General features: G+C 35.2%; 1 protein-coding gene and 1 long non-coding RNA gene across 2 annotated transcripts in view; one reads left to right on the top strand and one right to left on the bottom strand.

The window, feature by feature from the left end:
- The window catches only part of LOC125669163 (receptor-type tyrosine-protein phosphatase epsilon-like), a 343285-nt gene that overhangs the window by 64333 nt on the left and 257029 nt on the right, over positions 1 to 21923 (top strand). The window lies entirely within an intron of this gene.
- LOC130054363 (uncharacterized) lies at positions 11812 to 13511 on the bottom strand. The gene is made up of 3 exons (XR_008802673.1): positions 13380 to 13511; positions 12894 to 13097; positions 11812 to 12001 (listed from the first exon to the last, which is right to left on the bottom strand). It is a non-coding gene; the product is annotated as an uncharacterized LOC130054363 (long non-coding RNA).

Genomic DNA, 21923 nt, shown 5'->3' with positions numbered 1-21923 from the left:
CTGATTCGATATGCAAGAGCTTGTTCTGGGTATAGTCAGTTTTTAAATCGAGGTAAGCTACTGACAAACAAGTTGATGGTACAGGGATTTCAACAGTCTCGATTGAAGTCAACATTTCGCAAATTCTATGATCGTTATAACGATCTAGTTCGTCAATACAACCTCGCATTGGGTCAAATGCTGTCTGACGTGTTTCATACCGATTGTTAAGCCGTTCTTGGCACACTGATTTTGACTGCGGATAACTCCGTTTACCTGATCAGGATATGGGGCTCACAGCGGGTGTGACCGGTCAACAGGGGATGCTTATTCCTCCTAGGCACCTGATCCCACCTCTGGTGTGTCCAGGGGTCCGTGTTTGCCCAACTATCTACTTTGTATTGCTTGTAGGAGTTATGAGATTGATCACTGTTCGTTATCTTCACCTTGCATGCTGATGGGTTGTCTCGCAGATCTACTGAAGTCTTTCCTGATGCTATTAAAGCTTTTACTTCTGCTGTTTTGGTTGAGGAGGAACTACCACTCGCAGAATGTATTGTTTTATCCCAGAGTGCAGAACTTGAAAATTTCAAGGATGATATATCACAAGATGATTTTCGAAACATAGACTATATAGAGGAGCAAAGGAAGGATTATTCCATCAACAGAGTTTTAGATTTACTTAAATCAGGTTTAAGACCTAGTGGTAAAGAATTACAGAAAGAAACTTATGAAGTTAGAGATTATTTGAAAAATTTGAAGGATTTTGAAATAAGAAAAGGTATTCTATAGAGACACACTTTAGTAGAAAGCTCAAATGTTAGGCAGTTAGTCTTACCTTTCCAGTTCAGAGAAACGGCTTTCAAGGGAATACACAATGATGCAGGTCATCAAGGTAGGGATAAAACTTTATGGTTAGCGAAACAACGATTTTATTGGAATGGAATGGATATGGAAATCAAGGATAGAGTTGAAACATGTGGTAGATGTTTGAGGAGAAAAACATCAGAGATACTTAGAACTAATCTGGTAAACATTCAACGCACAAGACCATTAGAGATATTATGTATTGATTTTTTGACTCTAGAAAGGTCAAAAGGTGGTTTTGAAAATGTTTTAGTCATTAGTGACCATTTTACTAGATTTGCTATGGCAGTTCCTACACACAACCAACTTGCTAAAACAACAGCAAAAGTTCTATTCGAAAATTTCATTGTCATTATAGTTTTCCTGAGAGACTACATTCCGATCAAAGTAGAAATTTTGAAAGTAAAGTCATCAGAGAATTATGTAAAATTGCTGGTGTCAGTAAGAGTCGAACTACACCTTATCATCCAATGGGTAATGGTCTTGTGGAGCGATTAAATCAAACCTTGATAAGAATGTTGGGAACTTTAGAAAATTACAAGAAGGAAGACTGGAAATCATATATACTTCCTTTGGTACACGCATATAATGCAGCAAGACAAGACACCACAGGATTTTCACCTCATTATTTAATGTTTGGGTGGCATCCTAGACTTGCTGTCGACGCATTTTTAAATTTAGATGACTCGGATACATCAAAGCCAACTAGTCGTGCAAATTATGCAGAAAAACTTGAGAAAAGACTAAAGTTTGCATATAATGTTGCCAAGAAAAACAGAGAAAAATAATTTCAGGCATAAGCATAACTATGACAACAAATTACGTTATTGCAAATTAGAGATTAGTGATCGTGTCTTAGTTAGACTTTTAGCAAAGAAAAGGAAAAGTAAACTACCAGACAAATGGGAAAAAGATCCTTATGTCGTCTTGGACACTCCAAATGACGATATTCCTGTGTACAAAGTTCAAAGATCATCTGGCAAGGGTCGATCTAGATATTTAGATAGAAATTTATTATTACCCTTTATGTATCTTTCAGATGATGATTACACTTCAGAAATTCCCCAAACTGTTTCCAAGCTTAGTAAGAACACTAGGAATACAACGGAGAAGAAACAAGAAAGCGGGAGTATCAGTACCGATAGCGACTCGGAATCAAGCGATTCAGAGAGGGATCAAATTATATTTGTTTACAAACCCGTATCATATACGGATAGAAATGTCTTAAACACTTCAGGTGTTAATCACAATACTTGTCTCAATAGTTCACATATGAGATCAGGTGATTTAGGGACAATCTATACTTTTAGTATTGATGATAGTAGACCCTCACTACAGCAAGATTCATTTTCTTCTGTTGAACTTCAGAATAGCTCTAACACAAATTCTTTTGCAAATTATTCGAACGTAAATATAAATAATCCGTCAAGAAATAGTGAATCGAGCCGGTCTACATTCAGTCCACAACTCCGTCGCTCAGATCGCGTACGAAAACCTCCAGATAGATATGGAGAGTGGGTTGTAGGTGAACAAGCTGCACAAGTATGGAATGTTTAGGGGAGAATGTCACAGGATGAAACAGTCTAGATAGTTTTAGGATATTTCGTACTCATTCATACGATTAGTTAGGAAATTAGCTTAATTTATTTAAGTGGATTAATCATATAATTTTTCAGAGTAGTATCTGATCCAATTTTATTTATGACATTACAATGTACACTAAAACTGATTATCTTGCATGTTGCGGCCATGAGTATTTAAATGTTGCAGCTTCTGTTATTTGATCTTCTTATTTACAGAAAAGGATTCCTTTCAGATCAGTTGCATTAGTATCATTATTAATATTTAATTGAATTTTATTACAGTCTTGAGTTGTGATCTTAGAAATGTCAGGAGACATTTTCTCTAAGAGGGGGAGAATGTCACAGGATGAAATAATTCATATTTAACATACTAATATAATTTCATTACGTTACTCATTTCATCGTAAGTCGTTTCATTTCACTCATATTCATGGGGATGAACGCTGATTGGTAAAGAGGAGTGTGAAAGGTCAATATGGTTTGTGTGTGGTTGTGAGTATCTTGTGAGTTGTTTTACTGGTTTGGTGCTATATAAGCAAGATTCGCACCAATTCCAGAAACTAACCCAGCAACACTCCATACCCGGACTGAGTGACTTATTATTCACGTATTGTCATATCAAAGAAACTAAGTTTTACAGCAGTTTCTGTTCTTCCGAGTTTATGGTAAGAGTTTGAATTTAATCTATTGGAAAATATTTATTTATTACATTAATTTATAGATATTTTGAAATCATTATTCCAATATAACTAAAAGTGTGAAGGATAGAGTGAGAGAGAATTTAATTACATGTATTTTACATATTTTTTAGATCATCCTCCAGAATTAGGATATAACAATAAAGAACTTTAGAACCCGAACCACCAGTGCGTTTTAATTTAAATACATGACGGTTACACATGTATCAAACGAACATTGGACGGAAAACTTTCATCAATGCGCATTGATGAAGTTTTCCGTCCAATGTTTCGTTTGATACATGCATCAAACAAAGAATTATAAGTTTCATTTCTTAAATCATATGTTAAACATATAAATTTTTCACCTTGTGTTAATGATATGTTTTGAGTTTGCAGTATGTTCAACATATGTTTCAAACATACGTTAAACATATGTTCAAAACATATGTTCGCCATATGATGATAAACTCATATGTTTAACATATGTTAAACATATGTTCAACATATGAATATCCAAACATATGTTGCAATTTTACCTGTGTAGACCTATGATTTGCACTCATGGCCGTAGCAGTAAGCGTTTTTTCATCGCCTGGCACGACAAGGAGCACCGCTTTTGCTTTAAAGTCACCTTTCATATGATGGTTGGTTGTGCGTTGCATAACGTCCCTCTCAAGAATTTCTCACTCATATGGAGACATTGCCGGAGAAGGGTTACAAAATTTAGGCCTATGCTTGGCGCTTACGGCCTTTCAGCAGGGAAGGATCTTTATCGTACCACACCTGCTGTGAAACGAGACCTCGGTTTTGCGGTCTCATCCGAAGGACAGCCCAATTTAATCGCCTCTTATAAGTACGACAAGGAAGGGGTACTGAGAACCTATCCTAACCAGTAACCTGGATCCTCTTGATGTTGTTTGTTTGCCGTCCCATCGAAAACATTTCACACTTAGTGAGACATCATCAGCTGTTGGTGAAGTATAAAATTAGACCTATGCTTAGCCCTCAGGTCCGTAACAGTGGGGGGTTCTTTAACGTGCCAACGCCTGTCGCGATATAGGACACCGTGTTTAAGGTCATCATTCATATGATGTCTGTTTTATAAATACATGTACAATATACTTACGATTACTTTTTTACCATTTTGAATATATTGGTTAATTTTGTTTAGTTTCAACGGCCTTTTTAATTGCAAACTGGATGTATTGTTGTTTATAATTGTTTGCTTTGAAAGAGAAAAATGTCAACGCTAAATCTGACATCAAAATGCACGCTTTATGTCGCCTTGCGTTTCGTTTTCCGCGTTAAATGAATAGGCGGATCCTGTAGAACTGTTATCCCCATGTATTCCCCTTTAATATTGAGATGTTACTGGGTGTTTAGCGCAAGGAAAATTTCATAATATATATATATATATGTATATATATATATATATATATATATATATATATATATATATATATATATATATATTTAAATGAATCATAATCTACCGTACTTAAGAGAATTATGATTATTAATTGGGATACGCCAATGACCATTTCATGCTTCGGTCGGTCCAACGGTCACACCGTATATATATTACGACTAAATAGATGAACGTGTTCACGAGTTTCTTGAAATAAAAATATAAAAACACATGTTTTTAGACTTGCATATTATTAGTATTATAGATGGTTAAATCTTTATAGTTTCTTTGCCATCATTTTAACATGACTTTTTCAAGTGTATAATTGTATATTTATTTCAACTATTGTATTTGTTATCATTTGACTGTACGGCGTGGAACTTTTTTCATGCACATGATGTTTTAGATTTTAGTAATTTTGGTTCACATTATTGATGTTTTTCTAGCATTGTTTTGATATTATCTGCACCAAAATAAATAAAAATAAATCGGCTGATCCTGTACCTATTCTCATTTGTCCCCCTTTCTTATTTAGATGTTACTGGACGTTTAGAGGAAGGGGAATTTCATAAATAAATGATATTTTAAATGAATTATAATTCATTGTATTTAACGGAATTATTAGTTTAGTTTATTGAAACATTGAGCTACCCTTGTGCATAGCCTGATATTTGACCTGTAAGACTGAATTAAAGTATTACTAAGATCAAAGGAAAAGATACCGCACCATACTAGAATTATTCAATGCACCGCTATGCGAAGGATGTCATGACTAATGTCCCAGTTTCTATTTTGGGAACATGAAGGTAAACCCCTTTTCCTAATTTAGGGTGTATGGCGACGTAAATAGCACTGGTTTTTCCATTTCTATTTCGTACAATGTTAGGGTACACAACGACGGTAAACAACACCATGTTCACGACACTGTAAATAAATCTCCTTGTGTATCACAATACAACAATACAATACAGAGATCTCTACAGCGGTTTTAACAAGTTATCGTGAGGTGCTTAACGGCATAAACTGACAGACATAAATACAACAATACAACACAGAGATCTGTACGGCGGCTTTAACAAGTTATCGTAAGGTGCTTAACGGCATAAACTGACAGACATAAATACAACAATACAATACAGATATCTGTATAGCGGCTTTAACAAGTTATCGTGAGGTGCTTAACGGCATAAACTGACAGACATAAATACAACAATACAATACAGAGATTTGTACAGCGGCTTTAACAAGTTATCGTAAGGTGCTTAACGGCATAAACTGACAGACATAAATGTGGAACGCAACCACACAAGAAATATTTGACACAAGCTTAAAAGAAAGGACCGCAAATAATTCGTTTTATTTAGCTGACCGTATAAAATATTAATTTTGTGTGAGAACAAGTATCAGTGATGCAGATTAATTTCATTATATGTTGTCTTGTAAATAAAATACCCCTATTGTCGTCTCATCTTACCCTCCTGGACCATGATTTGAATGACTTAAAATCTGCACTATCTGATAATGCTTGCGTATTAATGACTAATCACGACCTTGCTGGCCTTGAGAAGACAGTTTCTCCATATATATGCAAGAGCTTGTTCTGGGTATAGTCAGTTTTTAAATCGAGGTAAGCTACGGACAAACAAGTTGATGGTACAGGGATTTCAACAGTCTCGATTGAAGTCAGCATTTCGCAAATTCTATGGTCGTTATAACGATCTAGTTCGTCAATACAACCTCGCATTGGGTCAAATGCTGTCTGACGTGTTTCATACCGATTGTTAAGCCGTTCTTGGCACACTGATTTTGACTGCGGATAACTCCGTTTACCTTATCAGGATATAATGATAATAATAATAATAATATCCTTTATTTATACAGGATTGCACAATTAGTTGTTTAAACTAGTTTACATTGTGGTCCTGTCTATAACATATATACATATCGAGAACATAATATATCACAAAGCATGGAAATATCACAATTTATATACATACAGATAAGAACTAAATGAAAAGAGACAATAAACACACGAGTATCATTGAGTGTCAAAATAATATGGGTCTCACGGCGGGTGTGACCGGTCAACAGGGGATGCTTATTCCTCCTAGGCACCTGATCCCACCTCTGGTGTGTCCAGGGGTCCGTGTTTGCCCAACTATCTATTTTGTATTGCTTGTAGGAGTTATGAGATTGATCACTGTTCGTTATCTTCACCTTGCATATTACCATGTACAACTTTGATTCCTTATTGAGGCCCCATTGTACAACCCCGGGGCCATGATTTGGACAAACCTGAATCTGTACTACCTAGTGATGCTTGCATTTCAATACGACTAATCATGGCACTGTTACTCTAAAGAAAAAAATATTTTTGAGGATATTTCCATAGGAATTCAAATACAAAACTTTGTTCCTCGGGGCTATCATGAGGATGCTTGCAAATCAATAGGATGACCCCAGCCCTTCACCTTCATGGTGACGTCTCCATATGAATGAAATATTCTCGAGCGGGACGTTAAACAATAGTCAATCAATCAATCTTCACTAGCCAAAGGTGACACTCCACGGTGTTCCTGGTTTCACACGAAGATGACAGATGGTTGTTGTGGTGAATATCTTATATAGCTCTAGGCGTAATGTAAAAGGCGTTTTCTGCATGTTTACTGAAAACGCAATCTCATTAAAATTAGATAATTTGATTCGCTCACTTACTAATCTACCTTTGTGTAGCGATAGTCAGTGAACGGATCAAATGATCTAAGTTTCATTAGAAAGCTGAGAGAGCTATGTCATACTTTTCTAGGTATCAAGGAAATTGAATTTAAAACGTTTTTGTTAAATGTTTACTCAAGAAAGGGTTAATATAAAGGGTGTTAAGAAAGTTCGTTTCATGATTCACATCACGCCTAAACTTATTTATAAACAATTCATATAAAAGTTTTTATGTTTTTAATAACCAGACAGTCCAGCTTTGTTTTTCAATACATTTTTATTTATGTTTGCATTGAATGAATTAAAGAAATCAAATGTTTCTGAGGTATCTCCCTCCATGCATGTTGAAGTCGGCGGCGTAAATGGCACATCATTGTTAGGCGCGGATCCTTGTACGCCTCGCTGTCCAGAATACTTCAAAGATTTTGTATACAATTTAGGTCTGGGGAACTGCCTGGCCATTCTTCTTTCGAAATAAAGTTTGGTAAATTATTTTCACACCAATTATGTGTGAGGAGGGCAGTGTGAGGTGTCGGTACATCTTGAACAAACGTAGCGTGTCCTGGATATTGAACCAACTTTCGTTCCTCAATCCTACCAGTTTTTCTGTCGATTCAGAGCAGGTTGTAGTTCTTTTTGAAGAATTTTATTCACGTAATAATCAGCATTAATAGTTTTGCTGGCTGGAACAATGTGAAGTTCGGACAAACCTTGAACTCCCATCGCACCCCATATCATGTCTTTAGCGCTTCACTTGACACAGCTTACGTCTGGAACCTCATCTGGCTGGGACCCCCATACAACATCATCCTGTCTGTTCGGAACATGAAACAAATATTTTGTAGATTCACCACTAAAGATGTAGTTTTCCCAGTCTTCAGCCGTCAAATGCATGTGATCACGAGCAAATTTCAATCTCTTCTGCCTTTGTTTTTTTTTGTCAGTAGTTGATTTCTTGATCTTTTCAATGCCTTCCATTTTTAACGTTTCGCAAACAATTATAAACAGTTACATGACTTACATTAAAGCCTGAGTTCTTAAGTTCCTTACTGCATTTTCTTGCTGATTTTCCTCTTTTGTATTTTATGTTCTCAACTCTTTTCTTTACTACCCCCACTATTTTCCATGGCCGACCGGATCTCGGTTGATCGGTTAGTTGTTTATTTTGCTCTCACCTTCGTCTCGACTTTGTTACCCATCGCTCACTTTTACATAGTTGCTTAGCCACACCCTTCACACTTAATCCTGCATCTAATAAAGCCAAAGCTCGAGCTCGTTCATTAATTGTATCGACACTTGACAGGAAGTCTGCTTTTTTAACGAACTCGGCATATTTATTTCATGACGCAACAGAGATTATGTTTACATCACTTCATAGTAACACAAGAGAGTGCACATAGGAAAGATAACTACCGATATAATGAAAAACAATTCTACAGTGTTACAAAATATTTCGTTTTTCTATTTATTTTTTTAAATCTACAAACGGAACGAATTTTCTTAACACCCTTTACATACTTTGATAATTGTTAATGAATATCTGTAAAAAAAATAAAATAAAGAAAGTATATAAAGATTTATTTGAATCTATCCTTGTTTAAGATTATGTCGATCACCTTCGGTACAATGTAATCCCAGACGAACATCAAAACGACTCTGTGTGGTCAGGATTGGATGAAACAATGCTTCAAACCTTGTTTCAATTGTCAAAAACAAACAAAATACGTTTTTAATAAGAAGCATTAATACAATTAGAAATAATTCTTATAAAGATATGTTTCTATTTTTTTTTAAATATTACATAGAGTATCAATCCCGTACAAACGCATAACCTCTTAAAACTCGCATATCATATAACCAACCGCTTCTGGCGGCCGGTAACAATATAGACTCCATTTCATCTTACCAAGATCCTGTGAGCATTGTAGACCTGCAGACGTCAGACGGCTCATTCGAGTGTGACACCAGTCTCGTAAATATGCCCATAATCTGACTTAAGTGTTAAGTTAATGATTTATCTAAATCTTATGAACATTGATTAAATTTTAAGGATCATTTATATTTTTCGTTTTATTATGAATGCTAGAAATATGCGTATTCCTTTTGATTAATGTTCTACAAATTCCACATAATGAATACATATAACATACATATATTTTCAACTTTATATGCGTGTATCAGTTCCCAGTATTTTTAAGCATACACTAGCTTCCAAGGTATCACAGCGTTCAGCATAGGGGGGGGGGGGGCATTAAAATGTATCCCAAATTACGTATCGGACAAGTTTCTGCCGACAGTGAATAATCAAAACTGTGCACAGCAGTTTCCCATTTTCCCCCATCAGCACAGACAAGACTACCTTCAGATCAGATGTATGTAAATAGCCCCAGTGCACCTAGATAGGTGCGAACATGAAATAGTTCCTTAGTAAACAACTGAATTTACATATCTTAATCAGGAGTACAAAAATTAAGAGAAAATGATAAGGGAAAATGAGAGAAATCGTATATGGAAATATTGATTGTTAACTGATTGTTTTACGTCCCGCCGAAAATTATTCACTCGCATTAGACGTCACCAGCTGTAGGTGAAGTACCACAAATCTATACCTATATTTAGCGTCCAGGGCAGTGTGACAACGCCTGTTGCAACACGGGACCTTTGTTTTTTAAACTCATAGCCGAAATAGACGGGATTTACACGTCTAAATACATAGCATTTCGTGAAGGAGCAACCATTACCTATTTTTAGATCTTAGGTTTGAAGCGGCCATGGTAAGAACGTGACTCGAAGTCAAGACGTCTCGGTTACGAAGTGATCGCTATACCACTGATATACCGCGATCACAAACACGTGGAAAAAAATATTCGCGTAAATTTACACTGTAAATGGAACAACAATGCAAGTTCATTTTTATATTCAAAGTGTGATGGCAAATTTTAGAAAATGCCTGATCTTTATCAATGAGAAATTACATTAAAAAGTTTTTTTATGAATGTAGATTGTGAGCAATTTCTTAACCAATTGGCGGATTTGTCCAGAGGGCATCACGGGGTAACAACCCAATCCCCTTCTGATTGAACATCTTTAACAAATATTGTCTCTTTCTTAATTTGCAATTTTGGGCTTAACTCTCCTCCATGGGAAGAAAGAAATACAAATTTGTTACAACCCATTGCCCTTATATAAATTTTGTTCTAGGTCTTCCCATGTAACCAATTCCTTAGATATACTTAAAATGTTAATTTTTTTCCCTTGAAATATACCGTGAAACTTCTTTCACATAAAATTCGCAGTCAAATTTTAGCGTAAATTCCACGTTAATTGCTTTTCTTTTGAAATTTTTAACTTAAATCGCTTTTCACGTGAAATGCGTATGAAATTGTTCTGGGTGAATTTTGCATAAATCACTTTTCACGTGAAATTCATTTGAAAATATAAATGTGCATGTCACGTGAATTGCTGTTGATGTAAAATTCATGTGAATATTCTAACGTTAATGTCACATAAAAGGTTCACAAGAATTTCACATGAACAACAATTTAAGTGCACTTAATGTGAAGAACAGTTGCCTGTATATCAATTTTCTATTTAAAGATTTTGTACAATAAACCTTTTGATGACGCCTTTCCATACAAAGAATGATCGAGTTAAATATCCTATATATTACGCAAGATACATCTTGTAAACAGCAATGCACGTTCCTTCTGTGCTATGTGAAAATGTTCCAAACTTTTTGGACAATTTTGAGACTTGTTCTCTACCTAAGACTCAGTTACATGTTACTTGTTCAAAAACGATTTATTTCACAATCTGTAGATACATCGTATACTAAAAATACCATTGCTCTTTAAACAAACTATTACATAAAACTGAGTTACATTTTACTTGTTCAAAAACTTACTTTCATAATCTGTGGATACATCGTATAGTATAATAAAAATAATAATTGCGCTTCAAACAAACTATTACATAATAATGATCACTGTGCAGGCATGAGTCTCCTTTTGACTGGATTGATGTCTTCTATTAAGATTATGTATAAGACAAGTAAATATACTAAATATGAAAATAACAAATAAGTGGATTTTTGTGATAACTGGCAGTTCTGGAAAAGTTTGTTTACATAACTCTCTCTCTCTCTCTCTCTCTCTCTCTCTCTCTCTCTCTCTCTCTCGTTTGATTTGCTCCTTACAGGTAATATAAACACACGCAAAGTCACAAAATAAATATATTCTCGACAGGACGTACATGTATTATAAACAAACAAAATGAATATTTATAGAGAAATGATGCCGGTTGTAGTTACGATAAGGATGGACATAACTGTTACCTACACCCGGCTGTCAAATCCACGAAAAAAGATATTTTTGTTTTGCACAGGACCGCAACTTTGGTCTCATGTCTGATTTGATACAACTACAACTTTTGATAACTTTTATTGTGAAAAAATATAACATACCTTGTATATGAATTGCATAAATCGGTAAATATCAACAAGTGGCGGTGATTGGTATTCTACCAGCGATATGCTATATTTGTCATAATAAAATAGTCTGTATTGCTATGTCATAAAATATTGCGTTTGATAAGATCAAACGACATCTATGTGGAGCTTCGTTTTGGATGGGGTCCATCACACGAAGTTTGAAAACTTCCCTTCAAGTGGCATAAATTTACTTGAGTTCTTCGGGATATCCTTATCAATGATCGCATCATAGTGGTCTATACCTAGGTTTCCAAGGTAATTAACTGTTGACATCTGTCACCTATGAAAGTAAAACAAACAAACCGTAGTTATAAGTCGGATATAACAGAATATGCTTCAAAGAATTAATAAATGACAAAATGGTGACACTGGGTTAGAATCACAATATACTGCTAGTTTCATTTGAGGTACTGTTATGTCCAAGAGTCCTCGTTTGCTCTTCTCTTAATAGTGCACATTTTATAGGAGTTATGGAATGGTCACTGTTCATTATCTTCACCTTTATAGGAGTTATGAGATTGATCACTGTTCGCTATCTTCACCTTTATAGGAGTTATGAGATTGATCACTGTTCGTTATCTTCACCTTTATAAGAGTTATGAGATTGATCACTGTTCGTTATCTTCACCTTTATAGGAGATATGAGATTGATCACTGTTCGTTTTCTTCACCTTTATAGGAGTTATGAGATTGATCACTGTTCGTTATCTTCACCTTTATAGGAGTTATGAGATTGATCACTGTTCATTATCTTCACCTTTATAGGAGTTATGGGATAGATCACTGTTCGTTATCTTCACTTTTATAGGAGCTATGAGATTGATCACTGTTCGTTATCTTCACTTTTTAATTAAATCAATATAGATGTTTTACCCAATATTTTCCAAATTAACTTATATACTGGGTAGAATCGGCTTTCCGGGTAACCTTAGAATAGGATAATTCGATCTAAATAACAATAAACATGCATGAAAAGATCACGATCAATTTCATAATTCCTATAATGAATAAAAAATATAGAGTTGGGCAAACACGAACACAATGATATACTAGAGGCAAGATAATGTGCCTGGAACAAGTCATTCGATGTACGATACTTTCATCAACGATCCACATACCTAGAACAAAGTGATTACCATTCTTAATGAAACTAAATTGCAATATCTTCTTACCTCACAATAGCGATACAAATATACAAGTATCAATGAGGGTTACTGATTCCTAACGAAGCCGCCAATACCACTAAACCAAATCTTTGGAGATAGTTGTAGTAAAGGTTCCCGAAAAAGCACCTCTCTGCAATTCACGCTATAATTGCAACACACCATCTGATTGATGCACCTTATTTTCTTTGAAAGGGATTTGGATGTACATTCCTAAAATGAAATTACATATATTCTGCTTTAGATTATTAGTTACTTGATTTCTAAGTGACCTAATATGGTTTATACGTGGTCAGCAAACTCAACAATTTCATTCTTCGGTGTGAAAACGTCTGATACTACCAACAGCAATTTTGAATTCTATACAAAGAAATCAAGGACAGTAACTCTTATACTGATTATGTAGGCAATATCAATGGTGCTTACGTGACTGTAGTCAAAATAATTTTCATCCTGATATTAACAGAATATAAGATATCGATGTATATTACTCACTATTACTCTCATTGTTGCCTCTTTGAGCATTCGCGCATCTTCTTCCAATTTCTTTAATTTCGTTTTATTCTCATCCTTGGAAGATGTCAGACATGAAAATCTCAAAGGCGTTTGTAGAGTATATCGTTCTCGCTGAAAGCGTCTTCTTCCAATTGCCATAGCTTGTTGTTATTCTTACAGGGTGTACTGTTCCATGAAAATCTCATATTGTTGCTATATATATATGTTTTCTTTCTTCACTTTCTTCATATCATCATTGTCTCTCTCTAGATCTTCTCAATGCTGCACAAGTGCACCATTTCCCCATGTTTCGAACACGGAATAATGATTACATGAAACAGACTACATTCATTTGAAATCTCCAACAAACAGGGTACCACCTCTCTTACAATTAAAACAAATAAATGAAAGGTGAAGATAATGAACAGTCTCATAACTCCTATAAGCAATACAAAGTAGATAGTTGGGCAAACACGGACCCCTGGACACACCAGGGGTGGGGTCAGGTGCCTAGGAGGAGTAAGCATCCCCTGTTGACCAGTGACACCTGGCGTGAGCCCTATATCCTGATCAGGTAAACGGAGATATCCGTAGTCAAAATCAGTGTGCCAAGAACGGCCTAACAATCGGTATGAAACATGTCAGACAGTATTTGACCCAATGATAGGTTGTATTGACAAACAAGATCGTAGATAAATATGATATGAAATAATTGAATGCAATCAAACATCATTTTCTCAATGACATTCTCTTACAGCATTTTGTTTTTTGCTCATTCGCCTTTCGCAGACATTTATCTATATTTCTTTTATTCTTCCTTCGTAGATCCCCAAAACAAACTCTCATTTTTACGTTTCTAGCTCGATTACAAACCTGTTCTAACATACCAACAACTACTTTATAATTTGAATTGTTTTCAATACATGAAAATATTGGGGGAAATGATCCAGCTGGCAGCATGATTAAAAGCAAGAGAAGATTTTATATATCCCTGTGAGCTCGAAATAAAGGACACCACAGAGTCGTCCACTTCTGCTTCATACTTAGATATTTTATTGAAAGTAGACATTAACGGCAAACTAACAACTCAACTGTATGAAAAACGGGATGATTTCAGCTTCTCCATCGTCAACTTCCCACATTTGTGTAGATATATTCCATTATCACCTGCATATGGTGTTTATATATCTCAACTGATTCGATATGCAAGAGCTTGTTCTGGGTATAGTCAGTTTTTAAATCGAGGTAAGCTACTGACAAACAAGTTGATGGTACAGGGATTTCAACAGTCTCGATTGAAGTCAGCATTTCGCAAATTCTATGATCGTTATAACGATCTAGTTCGTCAATACAACCTCGCATTGGGTCAAATGCTGTCTGACGTGTTTCAAACCGATTGTTAAGCCGTTCTTGGCACACTGATTTTGACTACAGATAACTCCGATTACCTGATCAGGATATGGGGCTCACAGCGGGTGTGACCGGTCAACAGGGGATGCTTACTCCTCCTAGGCACCTGATCCCACCTCTGGTGTGTCCAGGGGTCCGTGTTTGCCCAACTATCTATTTTGTATTGCTTGTAGGAGTTATGAGATTGATCACTGTTCGTTATCTTCACCTTGCATATATATCATGTTGAATCCTCTTCCAAACGGCAGCATCATTTCGATTCGGAAAAAAGAAACAACTAGAGATTAGTGTTGGTACTGTATATAAAGCTCGATCTAAACACTCATGCTAATCACACAAGCATTTGTCTATATAAAACCATATTATGATACTACTATTCAACTCTATTCGTGGTTGCAGAGATAAGTAAATGTGAACTTTGGTTCAAATGTTTTTGAAAAACGTGTGTCGTGAAAGAGCGCATGCAAAGACGGCGTACTACTATGAAAGGAAATCTAATTCATTGGTTCAATCATCGATAGAACCCGGAACTCCGGTCCTGCATCACTCGTTATGTAATCTAATCAGGCCAATATAAGACATAGTAAATATCACAATATTATAAAATTTAAACCTTTTTAGAAATCACATAATTACTCTTCTTATCAAGGAGACATACAAATATAAATAGGTTTAGGGGGCAGTAATGTCACATGTGATGTTTAACTAGATTTAATTCAAACATATTTTATTTTGTATAACATGAAATAAGATTAGGCAACAGGCAATAAGTCTTCTCCCATATGGTACAAGGTCACTACATGCACATATTCAATTATGAATACACACTTAGTTGCAATAATCAAAGTAATAGAGATATCAAGAAGGTATATACGTGTATTTATTGCTTGCATTCATATATAAGTAGTGAGTGACACAACCATCTTTGTTATGGGAAAACGGTGAAATAGAATTTAATAATAATCTTTTATATATTATATTAATATTATTTGATTATTCTGATCAGATACAAATAGAGTAACGTTTTGACGTCGACATCCTAAACGTTCCATTGAGAACAAGTATACGATAGAGAGGTTGGGTTATCGGAGTCTTACGATTTAATGATGTTCATAATATATTTCAAAATTTTATTATCAACAAAATATCTCTGCAGATCGATGAATCAATTTTTAATCTAACATAATACATGTAGTTTTGTACCAATGCATTTAATTATTTATTCATTTATCGTCTTTCAAATTTGGATCCACGTTTTTGGCACGCTGTTTTTGGCTATATTTAGCTCCAAACCTTCATATTTATTTTGGATTTCAAACATTTCGGTTGAGCATCACTTAAGAGACATTATTTGTTGAAATGCGCATCTGGTGCATCAAAATTGGTACCGTATAAGTTTTACATTATGACCCCTGGGTCGAGGCCTCTGCTGGTGGACTGTTAGTCCCCGAGGGTCTCTACAGCCCAGTAGCTTAGTACTTCGTTACTAGCTTTAAAATACGGATGTATATTTAATTGCTGTTATAAAATTTAGACATCCATTTCAAAATTAAGGATTATCTCCCTCGTGCATAGCTCTTATCCTTGGACGAATTTGGTTCCACTTTTTTGGCACGCTGTTTTTAGCTATATTTAGCTCCAAAACTTCATATTTATTTTGGATTTCAAACATTTCGGTTGAGCATCACTGAAGATACATTATTTGTTGAAATGCGCATCTGGTGCATCAAAATTGGTACCGTATAAGTTTTACATTTCAAACCATTATCACGATTTTTGTTGTAGCAAGGGATGCGTTGACAGGAAAATAACTGATGGGTACGGTCATTAGAATATATAGTACTAAATCCTAATAAATATATTTTGTTGGGAACAATTTTATATAAGAATCTGAGTCAGAATTTCTAATCAAAAGTAGCATGTACATACAAAATGAACATTCAATATAAAGTTTTCAAAATGCAGCCAAAATTTGTTTGAGGAACTCATGATTTAAATACTGTTATCGGAAGTAGCCAAACAAATAAAATAGATAAATGAAAAATTAATAGCTCATGATCCCGTGGGTATCCCAGTTAGAATAGAACCTCAGTATCCCTTGTTTGTCGTATGAGGCGATTAAATGGGGCGGTCCTTAGGATGAAACCGCAAAAACAGAGGCCCCGTGTCACAGTAGGTGTGACACGATTAAGATCCCTCCCTGCGCAAAGGCCGTTAGCGCCAAACATAGTAGGCCTAAATTTTGCAGCCTTTCACCGGCAAAGATGACTTCTCCATATGAGTGAAAAATTCTTTAGAAGGACGTTGAATATTCAATCAATCAATCAATAATAGCTAATGAGATAGAAAATGCAATTAGACAATATGTTCAAGGTGTATTCAATAACATTTTAGAGAATGTAATTTTACAGACTAAATAAAATTTACTTGTACTTGCACATAGAATTCGTTTTGCAATCACAAGCAACATACAGTAAAAACTGAATAATCTGACACCTGTGCTATATATTTCTCTACCCATTCTGACCTTTATTTCATTCGAAATTTCATATTTAATTGCTTTGTACAGTGTTTATTTCGACATACTGTGAATTCTGTGTAACAAAACATTTCTCTCCCGATGCATCAAGCCGAATGAGACAAGGTTCACCGTATATTAATATTCAACGACATGTACATTATATTTACAACTTGATTTACCACAACATATCATAATATTGGAACAAACAGCATCGATATGCATGATCACCGCCTGGTTGTAAAAAAAAAAAACCCCGTAATTCTTGGAATAATTCCACATTTAAAACGCAATCTAGGCCCGACTTCTTGCGTTAATTCTTTGACTAACTGGATTTACATGCATTTATTTAGTACAGACACGAAAAAAGACTTCTGCATTTTTGCATGAATGAAGCTAATTTTCTGTTACATTGATTCTCTAAATTCAAAGTATATTTTTTGATATTTCAAGACTGAAATATAAACTTCAAATACAGATATGCTTACCTTGTGTCTCACCAAATCGATCCTTGTCTTTTAATTTTCAATAACGAAACTAAAGTATTTTAACCTCGGTTTCTAAAGAGGGAGCGTGTCGTCGTCTCTAAGCTGACCAGTGCATATACAATCGCATGAACTGATATCAGAGTATTTGTATAACAATCTCGCTAAACGTGGCGTGATGTTCTTTTAAAATATGATGTAACACAGCTTTAAACATAGCGGTATGGTGTAAATATAGAACATACGAGAGGAGGGAAAATTATGAACTATTTATAGAATATTTTCAGTTTCCAACAACAAAATTCTCTCTGTCCAGTCATTGTGCTACACGTGTACAAAATGTTAACGAGTTATCGCGGGGTCTCTAGGAAAATGGAAAAACCAGTGCTATTTACGTCTAAGGTATGGGGACAATCATACTAATCCTTATAATATTAGGGAACTTGACAACGGTAAGCAACACCTTGTTTATTACATCATAAATAAACCCCCTCTGTGCACTGGTCTCTTGATAAATACAAGGCTAATGCATGTAACATGCTGTACTATAAAATATGCCTCAATCTAAGTAAAGTTAACTATGTATTGCTCAGAAAATTACACATGGAAGCAAAAATACATTTCAAATGACAGCAATGATATTTCAATTGCTGTTGTGGTTCAATTAAATGGTTTAAAAAACGTGAAACATTAAACGGTTCGGTCACGATTACATTCCAAATCATTCATAAGAGACATTTAACAATTTCATACAATGGTTTTTAAGCAATTATTTTGATGAAAATCGTCCTTCACTACAAATCGTTCGATTTATCAGGTTCTTACTATGCAATACTATCATTCAAATAATTGTCAATAATTTAATACGATTGCCAATTCATGGAAAACAAATTATGATATATTAGAACACCTTCTAATCACTTATATATGCATTTCAGATGGAGATTTCCTTATGAAATGAGAGTTTATCTTGTAAGTGAACAATTCCTGTCGGTGTTCGATTTAGATCGATCCAAAGACTCATAATGGGACTGTTAAGTTGATAAAATGACAGCATTTTGCAGTGATATACATGTACACGTATGATTAAAACAATTTCATGGAATAAATTACAAACTTCTTTTGATATGTGAAATATACACCTTTTTAATAAATGTCATTTGAGAAGAATAAAGCTAGGGGTTTCCTCAATGTTGTTACACAATATCATTCTGGACAAATCTCTCTCTCTCTCTCTCTCTCTCTCTCTCTCTCTCTCTCTCTCTCTCTGTATATATATATATAATTGACAACAATTCTAAATCATCGTATGAATTTTTCCAAAGGTTTTCCAAAGGTATTCTCATTAGTCTGAGAATATCAGAAATCTCAGAAATATGTAACATCATCTCAAATCAAATCCAAGTAAAATGAAAGTTGTCACTAAATTTTCTGTTCAAATGATGGTCTCCATGACTTAATATTTTATCTCCTGAAATTGAAGAGTTCCTATAGTCTGTTTTTTATTTACTGATATATAGTATCTCCACATACCTACTTGTATATCGCCAATTAAAAAAAACTATAGGAACTCTTTAAGTTTGGGAGAAAAAATATTGCACTATGGAAGTCATCATTTGAAAGGAAAATTTTATGATTTTTTTTAACGGACTTTACAAAATTAGACGGTAAATTCTGCAGCATTAATTGTGACTTAGAGTGAGTTTATCAGTCAAATCACTTATTTGAAGCGAGCAGCAGTATCACCTACGAGCACATTAATTGTTAAAATGTAAATTCCAATACATGAATTATGAAGGACTGCTTTGAGATTCGGTGAAGGCGTCAGTACAAATATTCAGACGAGCTGAATCGCAGCCGATAATGACAAATGACAAAGCCGGCAAAATGGGATGGTACCTACAAACTCTTGTTTAATATTTTTCTTGAGTTGTAATGATTTTAAAATATAAATGCATCAGTATAACCTAAGACATATGTGAAACGGTTGAACCTGATGACAACTTCTTGGTTTGTCTGCAGGTTTGCAAGAAATATAATTTCTGCTTCCCTTGTTCATAATAAATCTTTTGATTTAACAAAATGATTACCTCGTCATAATTTCAATATATAGAGTATCGCAAACCACGCGATCTCTTCCGACGCACATGGTTTTTATAATCTACACTATGAGTTTTAAAGTGTGCCCCTAAATATTTGCTTGCAATCGTTGCACAAGGATGATTTAGTTAATAATTAATGGTATGTCGACAGGAGATGCTTACGCCTCCTAACCTGGTCCCACCTCTGATGTGTCCAGGGTTCCGCGTTTGCCCAACTCTTTGTTTGTATTGCTTATAGGAGTTATGAGTTTGATCACTGTTCGTTATATTCACCTTTCATGTATATGCATCACTATACTGACAGAAGAGCAAATGGGTTCTGAATACTTCATTAACCGATAGAAATGTAGACACAAGTCATCGTCCCATCTGTATGAAGTAAGGAAATATTATATGTCCGATACTTAAGGACGTACCTCAGACGCTAGAACAGCTATGAACTATAGAGGCGTTAGTCCACTTTCCTGTGTCAGTGAAATCAACAGTGCCTTCATTAACCATAGTATCACAATATACGTAGACAATGAAATTGACCAATCGTACCTACATATGTATACACCATCTGCTCTTTCAAAAGATGAAATTCTTCAACAACATGCTTCAGTTTTACACACAATGCGTCGGATGTATATGAGTTACTGTACCTATCCTGGATTTGTAAACTTCATAAAAATCCTTACAAATAAATATACATTGCTGGATCCAGTAAATGTTCTACCAAGCCTCTATCTTGGCTCCTCACAAAAATATTAACAGCTGTGAAGGGAAAACTTCAAACGTACTGTGCGACTACATATGCCAGACGTGGTGTAAATCAAATGTGGATTCTAAAAAAATTCTTAATGGTGGAACATTTCGTGGATCCAGCAATGTATCTTTCTTTGTGAGGGTTTTTGTGAAGTTTAGGAAGTCAGTAGAGGCAATCTTTAATTTGGGTACATATGCCTTTTCATTCCTGTACCAAAGCTAACTATTTGACGACTGTATATATTAAATATGTTTGATATCATGAAGGAAAATCCGAGAGTCTCTGTCGTTATGAAACTCTGGTTGGTAACATCTCATGATTATCAATGTGGATATCCATTTAGAAATAAACGCGATTCAGGGGCAGATAACTCAACTGCTAAAACTGGTCTGAGTTTACAGTGTGCAGTGTATCATGCCACCATAAGAAGTTTTATAAAACTTTGCCTCTGGCCCATACTTTAACTTAAAAGAAAAAGGAAATATACACCATATGAGAATGCTTGCAGATTATTTAAAATATAGAAAAAATGCGTTATGGAGAGAATTATCTCGTTCAGATTGTATCACCAGTAGTAATATCTCATTTTGATAAACATTTCCTATGTTTTGTTGTCTGCTCAGTTCCTTGATGTATTTAGTGCAAAAGCAAGTCGAGAAAACAATGATGAATAAATAACCATTAAAAATGAAGTGGCCCTTGACCTGATTAAATCCTTTGAAGACAGAAGGTCATGGGAATGGATTAATGATCGTGTACTGTCCTACCTCATAGTCAAGCGAACCACCGTTGTGGCCGAGAGGTTAGAGCGTTCGCCCCGCATGCGGAAGGCCGGGGTTCGAATACCGGCCGCGACAAACCTAAGTCGTTAAAATAGGTAGTGACAGTTCCATCCCCAAACGCTCGCCATCAAGTGTAAATGTCCCGTGTCACAGTAGTTGTGGCACGCTAAAGAACCCTCACTGCTCAATGGTCGTAAGCGCCGAGCATAGGCCAAAATTTGAAGCACTTCACCGGTTTTAGTGACGTCTCCATATGAGTGAAAAATTCTCGAGCACGTGTTAAGCAAGATACAATCAATCAATCATAGTCAAGCGAAGTTTTACAATGATTATTTATCTTTTATATAAGCGTTTGAATACGACACGAACCACCCGTCGTACATTGACAAATGTTGACAAACACGCGTTGACCCGAAGGAATAACATGTAAATTGAACTTCGACACTCGAAAGAATAACAGAAATGCATACATTGAACCTTGTTAGTGATTGGCATGTAT

Source organism: Ostrea edulis, chromosome 4 (genome assembly GCF_947568905.1).
Source record: "Ostrea edulis chromosome 4, xbOstEdul1.1, whole genome shotgun sequence".
Lineage (NCBI taxonomy): Eukaryota > Metazoa > Mollusca > Bivalvia > Ostreida > Ostreidae > Ostrea > Ostrea edulis.
This window is presented reverse-complemented; position numbering and strand designations above follow the sequence as displayed.